Source organism: Lampetra fluviatilis, chromosome 48, assembly GCF_964198595.1.
Source record: "Lampetra fluviatilis chromosome 48, kcLamFluv1.1, whole genome shotgun sequence".
NCBI classification, from domain to species: Eukaryota; Metazoa; Chordata; class Hyperoartia; order Petromyzontiformes; family Petromyzontidae; genus Lampetra; species Lampetra fluviatilis.
Window position 1 is genome coordinate 1,264,786 of NC_136322.1, and position 15,930 is coordinate 1,280,715.

Sequence of the window (15,930 nt, forward strand, 5' to 3'; positions counted from 1 at the left end):
CTGCTGTTAACCTGGGTTATGTTGTTACCTAGCAGCTGCTGTTACCTAAGAGTGGTGTTACCTAGGGGCTGATGTTACCTAGAGGCTGCTGTTGCCTAGGGGATGCTGTTGCCTAGGGGCTGCTATTACCTAGGGATTCCTGTTACCTAGGGTCTACCGTTGCCGAGGGATTCCTGTTACCTAGGGGCTGCTGTTGCCTAGGTTATACTGTTACCTGCCAGCCGAGCCTGCACCTCATTGGCTCTGGAGGAGGAGCAGCACGAGATGAACCCCTTGACGATGCGGAACACGGCCTGAGAAACGTACGCGGGTGTGATGTCACAATTAGTGCTGTTACAATTAGTGATGTCACTGTGAGTGCGTAACGAGAGAGTGATGTCACTGTGAGTGGGTAACGAGATAGTGATGTCACTATGAGTGTGTAACGAGATAGTGATGTCACTGTGAGTGGGTAACGAGATAGTGATGTCACTGTGTGTAACGAGATAGTGACGTCACTGTGAGTGTGTAACGAGATAGTGATGTCACTGCGAGCACGTAACCAGATAGTGATGTCACTGTAAGTGCATAACGAGATAGTGATGTCACTGTGAGTGCGTAACGAGATAGTGATGTCACTTCGAGCGCTTAAGGAGATAGTGATGTCACAGTGAGTGTATAACAAGACAGTGACGTCACCGTATGTAACGAGAGAATGATGTCACTATGAGAGCGTAATGAGATAGTGATGTCACTGTAAGTGTGTAATGTAACCTCACCCATATGAACAGCAATTCAGAGAGTAACATTCAACGTTGCCAGGAGGAGACATCAGCGCAGCTGAGACCTCACATGCGAACAGGTCGGAAAGTGCAAGTGATTCTGTTTTGTTGTAACTTCATACCTTCAAAAATATTTGTAGATGCTTAGAAACATTGATGCAACGGCTATGTGCAATTGAAAATGGACAAACAATTTACCTATGTCTTAAGAGCCTAACTCAACGTAAATATTCCGAGTGAGAGAAGGGATGAATTTAGTGACAGTGTTGGTATTCATTTTCATCGGACTGTCCTGCGGTGGTGACTACGATCGTCCGGTTGCCAACGAGGTGGAGCAATCGGACTTGTGACGGCATCGCGACTACCGAGGCATTGTACATGATCGCGTGGGTGTCGAACACGACAATAGTGAGGGTTGACACGTGAACAAAACGTGCCAGTTCGTTACTAGTTCAGCACACCGGTGTGTTGGAGAGTCAATCCACAACATTTGCAATTTGAGTACGACGTTTCACCTGTATATACAACGAGCATCATCAGGCAATAGCCAGAGTTGTGGAGAAATCCTCCTCCTGTTTCAGTCATAAATAGAGGGATAAATGTGATGTCGTAACTTGTGAGCCAATCAGGTACGAAGGCCAGTGGGGGGTGGTTAATGTTAGGTAAATTACAATGGATATCCGTTACCAGTTGGGATATTCATACGTTATGCATGCACACCATGCCTGTTCATCGTGCCGTTTTTATGTGTGCAAGAAATCGCAATACCTATTGTTGGTCACAAAAGCCTATGTATTAGACAAGGATCAGGGTGTTCTCTACACAGTTAGAACACGAACGTGGACACTTGGCGTAAGCATAAAGTAACTCCGGTGCTAACAGAGACAGATCGGTGTTTTTTTCCACCGGACGTTGTTGAGAGAAGTGTTTTGCTGTACATTTCGCTTCGATGTCAAATAAATACTTCAACTGAAACAAACTGTTGGTGTCCAATCTGTCACCAAAACTAAAATAAGCGATTGCCTCACAACAGTTTCTGAGGATAAGATGAGGGGGAGTAGTAGAGGAGGGATATAGGAGGTGTAGAGGGAGGAATTGATGAGTAGAGGAGATGTAAGGGAGTAGAGTATAAATAGAATGTGAGAGAAGGAGTATAGGAGGTGATGGTTCTCACGCTTGCCCAGGATCCGGTCCCTGTCTCTCTCAGCTGGTTCTGGTTCGTGCTCCATATAGGGCAGTGGAGCTGCCCCTCTGAAATGCAGACACAGCAACACATTCACTAACAGAACAACAACAGCTGACATATGCCACTAAGTGTTGGTGACATCATCATGGCGCTTGTGCTAGGCTAGGTGCACTCCGAGGCCAAGTGAAGTGTCAAAGGCTCGCTGACAGGCAGTCACGGGACAGACCCAGGTGCCATAGGTTGACTGACTGAGATGACTGGCAGATGTACCACTTGTGCCCCCTACTGTGCTAACTTTCTGTATTTTAGCCACCCAGTGCTTTGTTCATTGTTTTGAGCATCGCTCCTCTGCCGTCCGTTCTTGCTGGAGGGCGGATTTCTCCAACTGCCAAGTAGCATCCTTCATGAGCCTCCTCCACAGAGGCCGATATTAGCACCGCTGGTACCAGTCTTCGATCCCAAGCCTGATGGGGGTATATTTATAGTTTGCATGTTCTAACCGTGGTCGTGTGGATATTTCTCCATGTCCTCCGGTTTTTCTCTCTACGTTTAGGAACATGCGTTTAGAGTATTTGACTGGATTACATTCCAAGTGAGCTCACAAATCCTTGAAAGATCTGGACACATTCTCGTTAGTGAGCTCCTCTGGTTAACACGCTGCACTCTGACCCCAATGACCCAAGTTCGATTCCCGCTCATGGCCAACACCAGTGACGATTATTTGAACCGGTCATGGTCCTCCTCTAGATCGACTCAGCTTAAATGAGTACCTGCTTTGGCGTGTAAAACATCACCACTAGGGAGACAAAGGCGGCCGGGCGTGGTGCTGGCCAACCAACCCCTCGTGTTCCCGTTCCATCCTTCATAGATGATCTCTATAAACACTTGCCCCAACTGTCTGTTAAGGCTGTATGGGGATCTTTTCCTTTGCGTATTCACTAGGTATTTGTGTGTGCAGGAAATACTCGACCTGGCCAACAATATGAGTGGAGAGCTATTCTAAGAATATGAACGGGTTCACTTTTGTATTATGCGTGCATGAATTTTTTTATAATATTCCAGCATTGGTTAGAGCTGCAATAAATCGCTCATACCCCATAAATCGGTCTCTATGCCGGTTTGTTAAGTTACTACTCTGCCCTGTCTTGGCTATGACCTGCACCATACTTTACCTTGGTGGACTCTTCTGTAATGTCATGCCAAATGTGGGTACCTAACCTCACAGAGTATGTCCTGTACGTATATACTGCGTGTTATGCGATGCGTGTATGCAGTGTGCAGTGTTGCTCTCACCCTGTCTCATCTGTGAGCAGGTGCCAGGGTCCCGACTGAGTCTGTTCAGTGTCATCACCGCGTGCAGCTTCTCCCTGGCTCGTCCCTCCCTGAGGCTCTGGACCAGTGGAACCACGGCCCCCGCCTCATAGATCTGATGAGAGCGAACCATCACGTGACCAGCACACGTTCCACGAGGTTTAGCTAAATGAACTTTCGAAGCAACAGGGGAGCAAACTCGCAATGGAATCGCAATGGAGTCAGACAATGATCTGACACAAAAGCGATGATTAAAATGAAGAAACACCCACCACTGTCAACAGCGCAGAACAAGGGACAAATCAAACGGCATAGCACAGGCCCAGAACCAATGTGAATGTTAGTTGTAACAGTACAGACAAATGCTGTCGCTCCGGGTTGATGTGGGGTGGCCGAGATTACATGAGGTAGTTATAGGGGGAAAATCCCACAAAGCTCCCATCTCATGGCTTATGTAACGAAGTTCCGGGGTTCTGATTGGGGGGGGCGCTACAAAAGGTAAGTTGATTATCAGTGGCTGTGAGGGTGGGACCATATTTGTGTATTTAAGTGAGTACTACCAGTGTATGAGGGGCCGGGGTGGTTGTCGTTCGCAGGTGCCAGTGGGTTTCCGCGGGGTGCCTGCTGCTGCGAGGAGCTGCTGACGTACGGGTGGCTCGGTAGCCTGGACTGCGGCTCCGTGGAGTCACTCAGAGCGCTGTCGTGAGCCCCGAGACTGCCATGACATACCCTGGGCTTCTGCGGAATTGCTTCATCACCCAGGAGTGGAGTGTGTGTAAGGGTTTGTGTGAACGGCCGGCGCGGTGTTCTGTACCTGTTTTCTTGTAGCAGTGTTCTGTGATTGTCAACACGCAGAGTCGCTGTGCTGAACTTGTGAACCTCGGGGTTATGTAAATGTGTGCTGTTACTGTCGCCTGAGAGTGTTGATGAGTTCGTTGTACTTGGTTGTCAAGAAACTATTATCCGGCAAAGTTGGTTCGCGTGCTTGTGCATAGTGTGACAATAGTGCATAACCAACCAAAGCATGGTTAATACATTCCAAATCTTATTAAGATTTTTTGTATTCCAGATCTAGTTATTGTCCTTCTTTCTGTCTCTGTTAAAGCGCACTTAAAAATCCGCATTGATGCCCTACACAAATATTGGTGGAATTGCATGGAAGAGAAAATCTATCCAAACTCCTCTCTCTCTCTCTCTCTCCCATGTTGAAAATGAGCACCTCTCACACTGGTGACTCGTCAGTGTGGCGGTGCGAGTGGCCCACCTTCCTGCGCACGGGCCAGCACACGGACAGCATGGCCAGCGCTTCCAGCAGCTCCTCGGCCAGGTAAATTACCTCGTCCACCCTCTTGTATCGGCCGAACATGTTGGGCCTACCAATGGTCTTGAGCAACTCGTTAATGGTGTCTGTAATGAGACACGCGGGTGATTAGAACTCACTTTCCATCACGTAGCATCATAACCCCCATGATTCCCACACTGGCATAGTGATGGGAATACCTGTGCCCACGACTGAGTATATTGGGGAAACACCACAAGAACCTCCACTCTAGACAGGGCTGCCCTCTCAGAAACAGTCAGTATTAAATGGCATCATTGCCACCACCACGCCCACACATGAAACTTACTTCACATAGCTACTGTGGCTGTCACTCTACCAAAGAAGTTGATTACGAAATGACAACTGATACCGTACAGCAATGAAAAAATTCTGCCACTACTCGCACATAATTTCAGAATGGCCCAAAGTCAGCAGTGTTAAAAGGAAGAGCCGCATAATTGTGTAAAGTTTTCCGGCAACGTGAGTTATTTCATCGGTCGAGTTTACGTAAAGATGTATTGGTAGATTACTAGGGGTTTCTATTGATTTAACATCTCTCAAAATAAACCCTATTAAACATTCCTTGTTTTGTGGGGTGACCTCACGTCCCTGGGTATCATGGTGCCTCTCTCTCTTTAAACGGAAACGTTTAAAGTTGATCATCGATTATTCTTCTTCCAACATTATCCAACGGTCCCAGGCCGATCCGGCGAAACCAGCAAAACAACTCCAAAGGCTGTAGCCAGTCCGGCGATACAGTACATTATACACCACATACAACTTAAACAATGAAAATACTGCACGTATATACATTCTTCATGACTAATAACTAATCAAAAGAGAAAATATACAGTGCATTGTGTAATTCAGCGTTAGCTGGAGCATCAGTCTAAAGACTGCATCAGTCTGGCATAGTTGTACTACTACATCATCCCATGATGCAGAGTCTTTGAGATTGGAGGGGGTAGAGTAAATAAAGTCACTTTTTACATTACAATATGTTTTTGTCTATTCAAATGTTTATGCCAATGTCACAAAGTAAACGAATGTAAAGCACTACAAAAAACACATACACAACACCTAAAAACACAAGGTCATGCAAGAATGTACAAAATAATCTATTTTAAATAATAATGATGATGTAGTGATAATTCGGCGTTTTTGAAAGTCCGGCGTCCCCCCCCCCCCCAGCTGCTGGATAATCGATGATCGACTGAATATTGCTCATCTGGTTAAAGTATTTTTGGCAGGTGAGTTCAAAGTGAGTTGAGAGTTGAGTGTGGGCAGTGGTGAGTGAGCGAGCGATCCGCATCGTGAGTCACTTACCCGTCTCTCCAAGGGGGTCGAGGTCGCTGTCCTCAAGCACAAGGGCGATGACGTTCAGGGAAGATATCCTGATGTTCGCCCGGTCGTTCCTGAGCAGCTCCTGCATCACGGGAACAGCGTTGGTCTGCCGGAAGCAGGTGCGGTTCTGCGGAACGCGGCAGAGGTTCGCCAGCAGGCAGATTGTGACCACCATCAGAGTGCGTGCAATCTGGGGACACAAAAAGCACCCAGTAGTGAACACCACTGCCTTAATCTGGCACCATTCATACCCAGAACTCTGTGCTGCTTCGAGTGCGGTGCGTTGAAACTGTGTGTGTGCTCATGTACTTGTACACGACAGAAATCTCGGCTAGGAACTCAAACCCTGATTTTAACATCATGTCTATGGGAAATTTAGAGTTTAATTTAAGTAATTTCCAGTAAAGTAGCATTTCGCAGGAATACTTGTACCTTCTCCACCATATACCCATATACCCACATGGCTCCCGTGTGCCAGCGTGTTCTCGTGTCCTCATATTTCCAAGTGTCCCGCATTATGTTTCTCCATGTCCCTGTACCGAATTGGTCTTGCTGCGCTCCCACAGTGGCTGGTGCTTCATGATGTCCAGGAGATACTTGACGATGCCACACTGACCCAGAGCAAGGCCTAACAGAACCACAACAACCACAAAATCAACCACAACGTCAAAATAAACCACATCGCACCCACTTCAACCACGACCAGAGCAAAACACCACGGCCGTCACATCACAGCACGGTGACAAACAAAATGGCCTAATTATGCTATTGTGATGCATCTACAACCTAGCAAAACAATCGGGAGCAGAACACAGGGGTGAATGACTAAGCAATACTCATCACTCAAAACACCAACACTAGAGCAACGTCTAAAACAACCGCTGGAACTACCACAACCACCACTACAACCACTTTCCAATAGAACTACCACTAACAACAACTACTACTACTAATACAAGCACGAAAACAACTACAGTATATCACTAAAATAGTGACGATTAAGATGCCAGTTTGTAACTTGAAGGCAATACATTCTCCCAGTCTGCCATCTGAGTTTCATCAACCTGGCACCAATGCAAAACTCGAGGCCCTGGCACCAACATCTGTGGCAGAGGTGTTAATGTTCATTGCACGGCTGCCAAATAAGACATCGCCGCTCGACTACATCCACACGTCCATTCTCAAATCATGCTTGGACGTGCTTGTGCCATTCATTGTCCACCTAGAAAATATTTTATTCAGCGAGGGCTGTTTCCAAAACTGGTTAAAAATGGCGCAGCTAACACTGCTCCTCAAAAAAGTTGGCTTGAGCTACAGTGACCCCGCAAACTATCGTCGAATCTCAAACCTGAGTACGATTTCAATGGTCATAGAGCGTCTGTGTCTGAAGCACTTATCCACGTTGCTGCGATGGGCATATTCAACCCGTTGCAGTTGGCATACCGGAAGTTCCACAGCACTTAGATGGCTCGACTAAAGATCACCAATGACCTCTACAAGATCATTAATGATCAGTACATTGAAGCGTTGGTTAGCTTCGATCTCTCAAAAGCCATCGACACCATCGACCATGAGATAGTCATCGGGTGGCTAAGGTCAAGGTTTGGTGTATCGGGTACAGAACTGGGGTGGATTGAGTCATACCGACATGGGCGATCATAGTTCATCAAGCTGGGTGATAAACAGTCATCGTCTATGCCGTGCCTAGTTGGTGTTCTACAGGGGTATGTCCTTGGGCCATTCCTATTTTCAACAATCATCTCTCCAATCGCCGATGTAATCTCATTGCACGACATCAAGTTCCATCAATATGCTGATGATACACAATTATACACAGTGGTGAAGTCAGAGAGATATGGAGAGCCTCGGTAAGCTCGAAGATTGCACGCGAGTGGTGCATATGTGGTTTGCACGTAATTCTAAATGCTATCTAATCCAGAAAATTCGGAGTCGTTGCTGGTTGGCACTCAGGCAAAAAAATGTGTGGGAAGATCAGGCGTGGCGGCGGTCGCAGTCACCGGGATACTTTTTTCTAGTCATCTAAAGACCTTTAGCACCACACTTGACCAGAATATGTCGTTAATTTTCATATAATTTTCATATCAGGTCTCTAAGACACATTTGACCTCTATTACGTCGTTGCATAGCCAACACCGTGATGTGTAGCATAGTATTGACAAGGCTCGATTACAGCAACTCGCTAATCTATGGGACATCTGGCAAAAACATTACCAAGCTTCAACGTGTGCAAAATCATTTGGCATGTGTTGTGATGGGGTACTGCAAGATCCGAAAATGTCCGTCCAGTGCTCGCCAAGCTGCATTGGCATCCGGTTGCCGAACGAATAGATTATAAGGTCACATTCATTACACACAAAGGACTTGCCACAAATAAACCACAATACCTTGCTGATCTCGTCAAGGAGCCAATTGGCGAGCCATAAAACAGAGATTGTAACTGCAGAGCACACTTGCAGATGCACTTCTGCGCCATCTAGAATGCTCTTCCAAAATTAGGATGACACTGGAAGTATGAACTTGTAAATCATACAGATTGAAAACTAATTTGTTTAGAACCGCATTTGTGTTTAGTTTGTTGTCCTTCCCCCGCACCTCTCCACTACTCCATCACCACACATACCCACTCTCTACTCCTCTATCACCACTAATAGCCAGTTTTTTCACTCCTCTATTACCACTAATAACCACTCTCTCACTCCACTAACACCACTCATAACCACTCACTACTACTCTATCACCACGAATGACCACGCTCAAGTCCTCTTTCTCCACTAATCACCACTCTCTACTATTCTATGACCTCTCATAGACACTCTCGCACTCCTTTATCACCACTAATAACCACTCTCTACTAATTCTAGATTTGAAGCTTTCGTGACTGCAAGGAATCATATTCTTAGGTTTTTTCGGTAAAGTCACGTAGGTAAAACATCAAAATTAATGAAAATAAAATAAAAACAAAAATCACGACGTTTCGGAGGCAACACAAGTCTCCGTCATCAGGTGGGACCATCACAGCCGAATTAGCTGCATCAAGTGAGGCAATGATTGAAGAAGTAATCCCTTATAAGCAAGTTGAAGGGGGGAGGAGAGGGGGGGGGGGAGCTCATCAGAATGTGGTAGCCAATGAATGGAACGTATCGGGAGGGAGGGGGGCGGGGCTCAAAGACAGCACGGAGTGCTAAGTACAACGCATCGGGAGGGGGAGGGAGCGGGGCCAAAACAATGGACGACGGCTTGGACGCGGTTGCTGCTGCACACGCCAACACAATGGACAGAGAGGGGGGAGGGGCGGTCTGATACACATGATAGACAAAATAACGAAAATGCCCATGTTTATACCAATGCTGGCTGAACAATGAAGAGAGCACTGCCAAAAAATAACTGGGGATGTTAACACTCGGTAAAGTAAAGTAAAATAGTGCCTGTCAGATAAGATGGTCCAAAAAAGTGTAATTAAGTCTTTTTTGCGTGGTTGATAACATCTTTCCAATAATTACTAAGTTTGTACCCATCATCACGGTTGAAATTATGTCTGTGTTTGTATATTTGTATGGCTTCGTGTACAAACCTTTGATGGTAGCCGGGAGGTTTGCAGAGAACCTTGGTCTCGGAAAAGACAATTTTATGAGAGCCCACCGAGTTGTAGCAATGATCGGCAACGGCAGAAGAATCAGTTCTGCCGTGTTTCAGATCTGACTTGTGCTCGCGGACACGATCAGAAACATGACGTTTCGTTTCTCCAATGTAGCAATCACCACAAATGCAACTCAATTTGTAGACTCCAGGATACTGTAAGTCAGGAACGACATCCTTCACAGATGGAATCAGATCACGGATTTTATGCACTGTACTGAATCGGACTTGGATCTTATGTTTGTTTAGAATTTTGGAGATCTTTTTGGTCACGCCTGCTATGTATGGTAACGTGATGGTTTTGGTCGGAGTTTCAAGTGGCTGTTTCTGTGTGGTGGGAGAGACAGCTTGGCGGATAGTACGGTCAGAGTATCCGTTCATCCTGAGGGCCCGATGTACATGTCTTAATTCACCGGTCAGGTGGTGTTTGTCAGAAATGCCATGGGCTCTGTGGTATAGCGTTTTGATGAGAGAATTCTTTTTGAGAAGGGTGGTGGTGGGAATCCGGTTTCAAGTAGGAATCTGTGTGGGTGGCTTTCCTGTAGACAGAATGTCCCAAGGATCCGTCAGGCCTCCTCTCAAACAGAATATCCAAGAATGGTAGTTTACCGTCTTTCTCCACTTCCATGATGATACTGTTGGTTAGCCTAACGACGAAAACCAACAGTATCATCACGAGTTCGACTTCCCTAATCAAACCAAGCAAACGTCCCTCTCTAAAACCATCGGCGACAAGACCTCCCAGACTCTATGGTCTTCCCAAAATCCATAAGGAAGGCACCCCGCTACGACCCATTGTGTCGACGATAAACTCTCCTACGTACAAACTAGCCCGTTTTCTATCAGATACTCTGCTCCCTTTCACAGGCAAGACCTCTTCGGCAGTACTCAACTCAACCCAATTAGTCTCTATGGTTAAGGACATGGTACTATCTCCTGATGACATCCTCGTCAGCTTTGATGTAGTATCTTTGTTTACCAAAGTCCCAGTACCGGACACCCTAACAATAATTGAGGACTTAGTCCAACATGGATTGAATTCTGATGCACCTGCGCTGGTTAGGCATTGCCTCACCAACACCTATTTTACCTGGAATGGCACCTTCTACAAACAGAATGAGGGTACCCCTATGGGCTCCCCTTTGTCACCAGTTATAGCCAACATGTTCATGGAAAAGTTTGAATCAGACGCCATCCAGACATCTACCCTGCGTCCTTCCCTGTGGAAGAGGTATGTGGATGACACTTTCGTCATCTGGCTACATGGCCTCCCAGCATTGAAGCACTTCTTGGACCACATCAATTCTAGACACCCATCCATCAGATTCACCATGGAAGTGGAGAAAGACGGTAAACTACCATTCTTGGATATTCTGTTTGAGAGGAGGCCTGACGGATCCTTGGGACATTCTGTCTACAGGAAAGCCACCCACACAGATTCCTACTTGAAACCGGATTCCCACCACCACCCTTCTCAAAAAGAATTCTCTCATCAAAACGCTATACCACAGAGCCCATGGCATTTCTGACAAACACCACCTGACCGGTGAATTAAGACATGTACATCGGGCCCTCAGGATGAATGGATACTCTGACCGTACTATCCGCCAAGCTGTCTCTCCCACCACACAGAAACAGCCACTTGAAACTCCGACCAAAACCATCACGTTACCATGCATAGCAGGCGTGACCAAAAAGATCTCCAAAATTCTAAACAAACATAAGATCCAAGTCCGATTCAGTACAGTGCATAAAATCCGTGATCTGATTCCATCTGTGAAGGATGTCGTTCCTGACTCCTGGAGTCTACAAATTGAGTTGCATTTGTGGTGATTGCTACATTGGAGAAACGAAACGTCATGTTTCTGATCGTGTCCGCGAGCACAAGTCAGATCTGAAACACGGCAGAACTGATTCTTCTGCCGTTGCCGATCATTGCTACAACTCGGTGGGCTCTCATGAAATTGTCTTTTCCGAGACCAAGGTTCTCTGCAAACCTCCCGGCTACCATCAAAGGTTTGTACACGAAGCCATACAAATATACAAACACAGACATAATTTCAACCGTGATGATGGGTACAAACTTAGTAATCATTGGAAAGATGTTATCAACCACGCAAAAAATACTTAATTACACTTTTTTGGACCATCTTATCTGACAGGCACTATTTTACTTTACTTCACCGAGTGTTAACATCCCCAGTTATTTTTTGGCAGTGCTCTCTTCATTGTTCAGCCAGCATTGGTATAAACATGGGCATTTTCGTTCTTTTGTCTATCATGTGTATCAGACCTCCCCTCCCCCCGCTCTGTCCATTGTGTTGGCGTGTGCAGCAGCAACCGCGTCCAAGCCGTCGTCCATTGTTTTGCCCCCCCCCCCTCCCCCTCCCGATGCATTGTACTTAGCACTCCGTGCTGTCTTTGAGCCCCGCCCCCCTCCCTCCCGATACGTTCCATTCATTGGCTACCACATTCTGATGAGCTCCCCCCCCCTCTCCTCCCCCCTTCAACTTGCTTATAAGGGATTACTTCTTGAATCATTGCCTCACTTGATGCAGCTAATTCGGCTGTGACGGTCCCACCTGATGACGGAGACTTGTGTTGCCTCCGAAACGTCGTGATTTTTGTTTTTATTTGATTTTATTTTCATTAATTTTGATGTTTTACCTACGTGACTTTACCGAAAAAACCTAAGAATATAACACTCTCTACTACTCTATCACCACGAATAACCACTGTTTACTTCTCTATAACCACTAATAACCACTCTATTCTCCTATATCAACACTAATAGCCACTCTCTCACTCCTCTATCACTACTCATAACCACTCTCTCACCCCTTTATCAGCACTCATAACCACTTTCTCACTCCTTTATCACAACTCTCTAGTCCTCTATCACTAATAATAACCACTATTTAATCCTCCAACACCACTAATAACCACTCTATACTCCTATATCACCACTAATAAACAATATCTACTTCTGGTCAAAATGCAAAAAAAACATACTCTGATAATATATGCATTGTCCTTGAAATTAGAATAGGTTTTTCCTATTTTTTGTATTGGCAAAGGATGCCTCATGATGTAGATGCTTACCCCGAGCCCTCATTACTCTGATAGTACATTATCTTAGATCTGTACGCTTTTTGGAGTCCTCTGGTCGAACACCATTTGAGACTAGGCTCAAAAGTAAGCTGTCTCTGGTGTAGACCAATCAGTTTCAAGGACAATGCATATATTATCAGAGTATTTTTTTTGCATTCTGACTACAAGTATTGTGGTTACTGCAGACATGATTGCTCGTAAAAAGGTTTAGGTTTTGTTGGCAGAAAAAAGGGAGAAACCTATTCTCCCATTCTCTACTCATCTATCACCACTAATAACCACTCTCTATTCCTCTATCAACACTCATAACCGCTCTCTCACTCCGCTATCACCAAAATTAACCACACTTTACTCCTCTATCACGACGAATGACCACTGTCTCACTCCTCTATTACCACAAAAAAACATTCTCTACACCTCTATCACCACTAATAACCACTCTCTACTTCTCTATCACTACTAACAACCATTTTATACTCCTCTATCACCACTCATAACCACTCTCAACTCCTCTATCACCACTAACAACCACTCTCTCATTCCTTTATCACCACCAATAACTACTCTCTACTCCACTCTAATCACCACTGCGCCTCCCTATTTTGTGCGATGCACTTTAACTCCGACCTCCTCCCTTTTGCCTTGCTGGAGGCAGTGCTGTTGTGCCCCACCACCCTCGCTTGGTGCTGCTCACCAAACGCTGGGCTCTTGTCTGTGTAGCTCATCAGAACGCTCACAGTTGTTTCGATGAGTGTGAGGTACAATTCTGGTGCCGGGGAGTCTTTGTCCGATGTCGATGTGAGCACTTCGGCCAAGAGCTCTGTGAGAAGACGCAAGAGACACAAGTCACAGGGAGACGTGGGAACAACGAGGAATGCAGACATAGACTCGGAGACATACAGACGCAGGCAGAGACAGAAGAAGACACAGGCATGAAGACGTAGAGGCATGCAGACATAGACACAGATGCATGTGGACACACGGATGGGAAATTGAGGACTTAAGGGTATGGCGACACTGAGACACAGACATTGATATTTAATGAGGATAATAAGACATTGCACACAAACGGACCCGGAGATATTGACAGAATGAGACACAGATACATAGGGACAAGGAAGAAGAGAGACATATACAACAGAGAGACAATCTAGTGTTTGCAATAGTGGTGAACGAGCGAGCATCTCGCAAGCTCAAAACAAGATTTTGCGCCTGACACTCCTCCTACGCATATTCGGGGGATACACTCACCACACAACACCCCTCATCCGCACACAAGTTTCAGGACTCGTTCTAACACATTAGGAGGCATTCCATCAAGGTAGTATAGACAACTTGAGTGATCTTGATAGATTGAGAGTGGTCGCGAACAAAGGGCCCAGAACTCATCATCATCACCATCTGTTCATCATCACCACCATCATAGCCACCATCATTATTACCCCATGTAGTGCTCATGAGGACCACTTATCTATGCGTCTCTTAATGTTCTCTTTATTTCCTATGGCCGCTGATGTAGATGCAGAACGACAACTGAAATTTCATATTCAGGTGTTCATGCCTAGATAACTGGGTCAGGAGCAGTGGAAGATAGCAGCCTTCACGTGGACCCACTCTGTTGTTAAGTGAGAATGCCATCAACACGGCGACCGAACATCGATGATCATCGGTCTCCTCGTTTCCAGAGCAACAGCAATGCATCTCTTCGTATAGCTGCTAAACAGAGACTTTAGGATGTCACGTGACTCGTCTTCCCTGTGTAAAATTCGTGAGTAATTGGATGATGTCAACACCTATAGGAGACCGCTACCCTGCGTAAGTTCACTCACATGACTACATGCCATTGTGTATTAACTATGTTAACTATGTTAGTGTACATGTGTAGTGACAGGGTGCTATCTGTTGATCATGGGGGCTAACTATGGGTATGGGTGTGGTATACAATGGCCAACCATAAGGGGAGCGTAACTGGGCCAAGGGTCAGAGGTGGGGATCAATCAGGAAGCTCCTATAACCTGCAGGAGAGTTCCAGAGGTGGGGCGTGGCCAGAGGCGGGGCTTGACCATGCTAGGGGATATATATGGGAGAGGCAACTGGGGGTTCGGGGTTGTCGTGGGGGTTCGTTTCCGGGCTGCCGTCGCTGTTTTCACTTCCATCTCTTCATCGTCATCGCCGCCGTATAGCCGATCCACTATAGAGTCCCCATCGTCGCTGTATAGTCAGCTATGGAGTTATACATCGCCGATATGGCTATATTAGTGGGTCAGTTATACGTAGCACAGTGTGTATGTTACTCAGTGACCCTGACCGTGCAGTGTCGTGAAATTAAGAAGGAGCCCTCTACAATTCGTGTCTCAGAAGTTGCTTCATTACACATGTGTAGTGGTTTAAACACGCGCCATGCACGGGAGATTGTGAGCACGTGTGCGTAGAGTACAGTGGGGGCATATGAAGACGAGCGTTGTTGCCAGGGCTCGAAGGGGTAGGCCAGAGACGGGTTGGGGGCAATTAAGGACACGGGACCGTGATTGGCTGGTAGTTGTTGTCATGAACTGGCGCCGCGGAGTCTTGAAAAAGAGACAGGTGGCGGCGGGGGCTAGGGGCGAGGGGGTCGCCAACGAATTAATTGGGAGTTAATTGGGTCGGGCATAAATACAGGGGTGTTGGGAGCTGAGGGGAGTTCGCACCTGGGAGTGGATGAAGACGGTCGGAGCCGAAGCAGTGGAGCGAGAGAAGTATAGGGTAGCAGTGGAGTGAGGGACGCACAGCGTAGCGCTGGAGTGTGACGGAGAAGCCGATAGAAAGCGGCTGGAGTGTGACGGAGAAGCTGCAGGAGAGCGGCTGAACTGTGACAGAGAAGCAGAGAGGAGAGTCGACGTAGACGGAGAAGCGGAGCGAACGAGGCCGGCGGAACGCAGCAAGCGAACGGAGAGCATGCTGAAACGATGTTGAATTGTATGGTGTTAGCGAAATAAAATGACGACGGAAAAGCAAGAATCTGTCGCGTGAAGTTCAGCACTACACATGCATGACGACATGGCACTGTACACATGCTTGTAGATGCATATTTGTATGCGTATGAATGTAATCGTGTCTGTGTAAACCTGTTCATGCGTCTGCTTGTGTATCAGCTGAGACTAGTGCTAATGTGAATGTTTTCTACAAATATCGTGTGTGTGTGTTATGTTTATGTGAGCTGTGTGTGTGCTGTGTGTGACTTGTGTGTGTGTACTTTGTGT

The 15,930-nt window shown here is 46.4% G+C and overlaps 1 long non-coding RNA gene across 1 annotated transcript; it reads right to left on the minus strand.

Moving 5' to 3' along the window:
* Positions 1-6,098: 6,098 nt before the first annotated feature.
* LOC144948015 (uncharacterized) lies at positions 6,099-13,449 on the minus strand. Its single transcript, XR_013640122.1, has 3 exons — positions 13,386-13,449; positions 6,463-6,551; positions 6,099-6,113 (listed from the first exon to the last, which is right to left on the minus strand). It is a non-coding gene; the product is annotated as an uncharacterized LOC144948015 (long non-coding RNA).
* Positions 13,450-15,930: the final 2,481 nt, after the last annotated feature.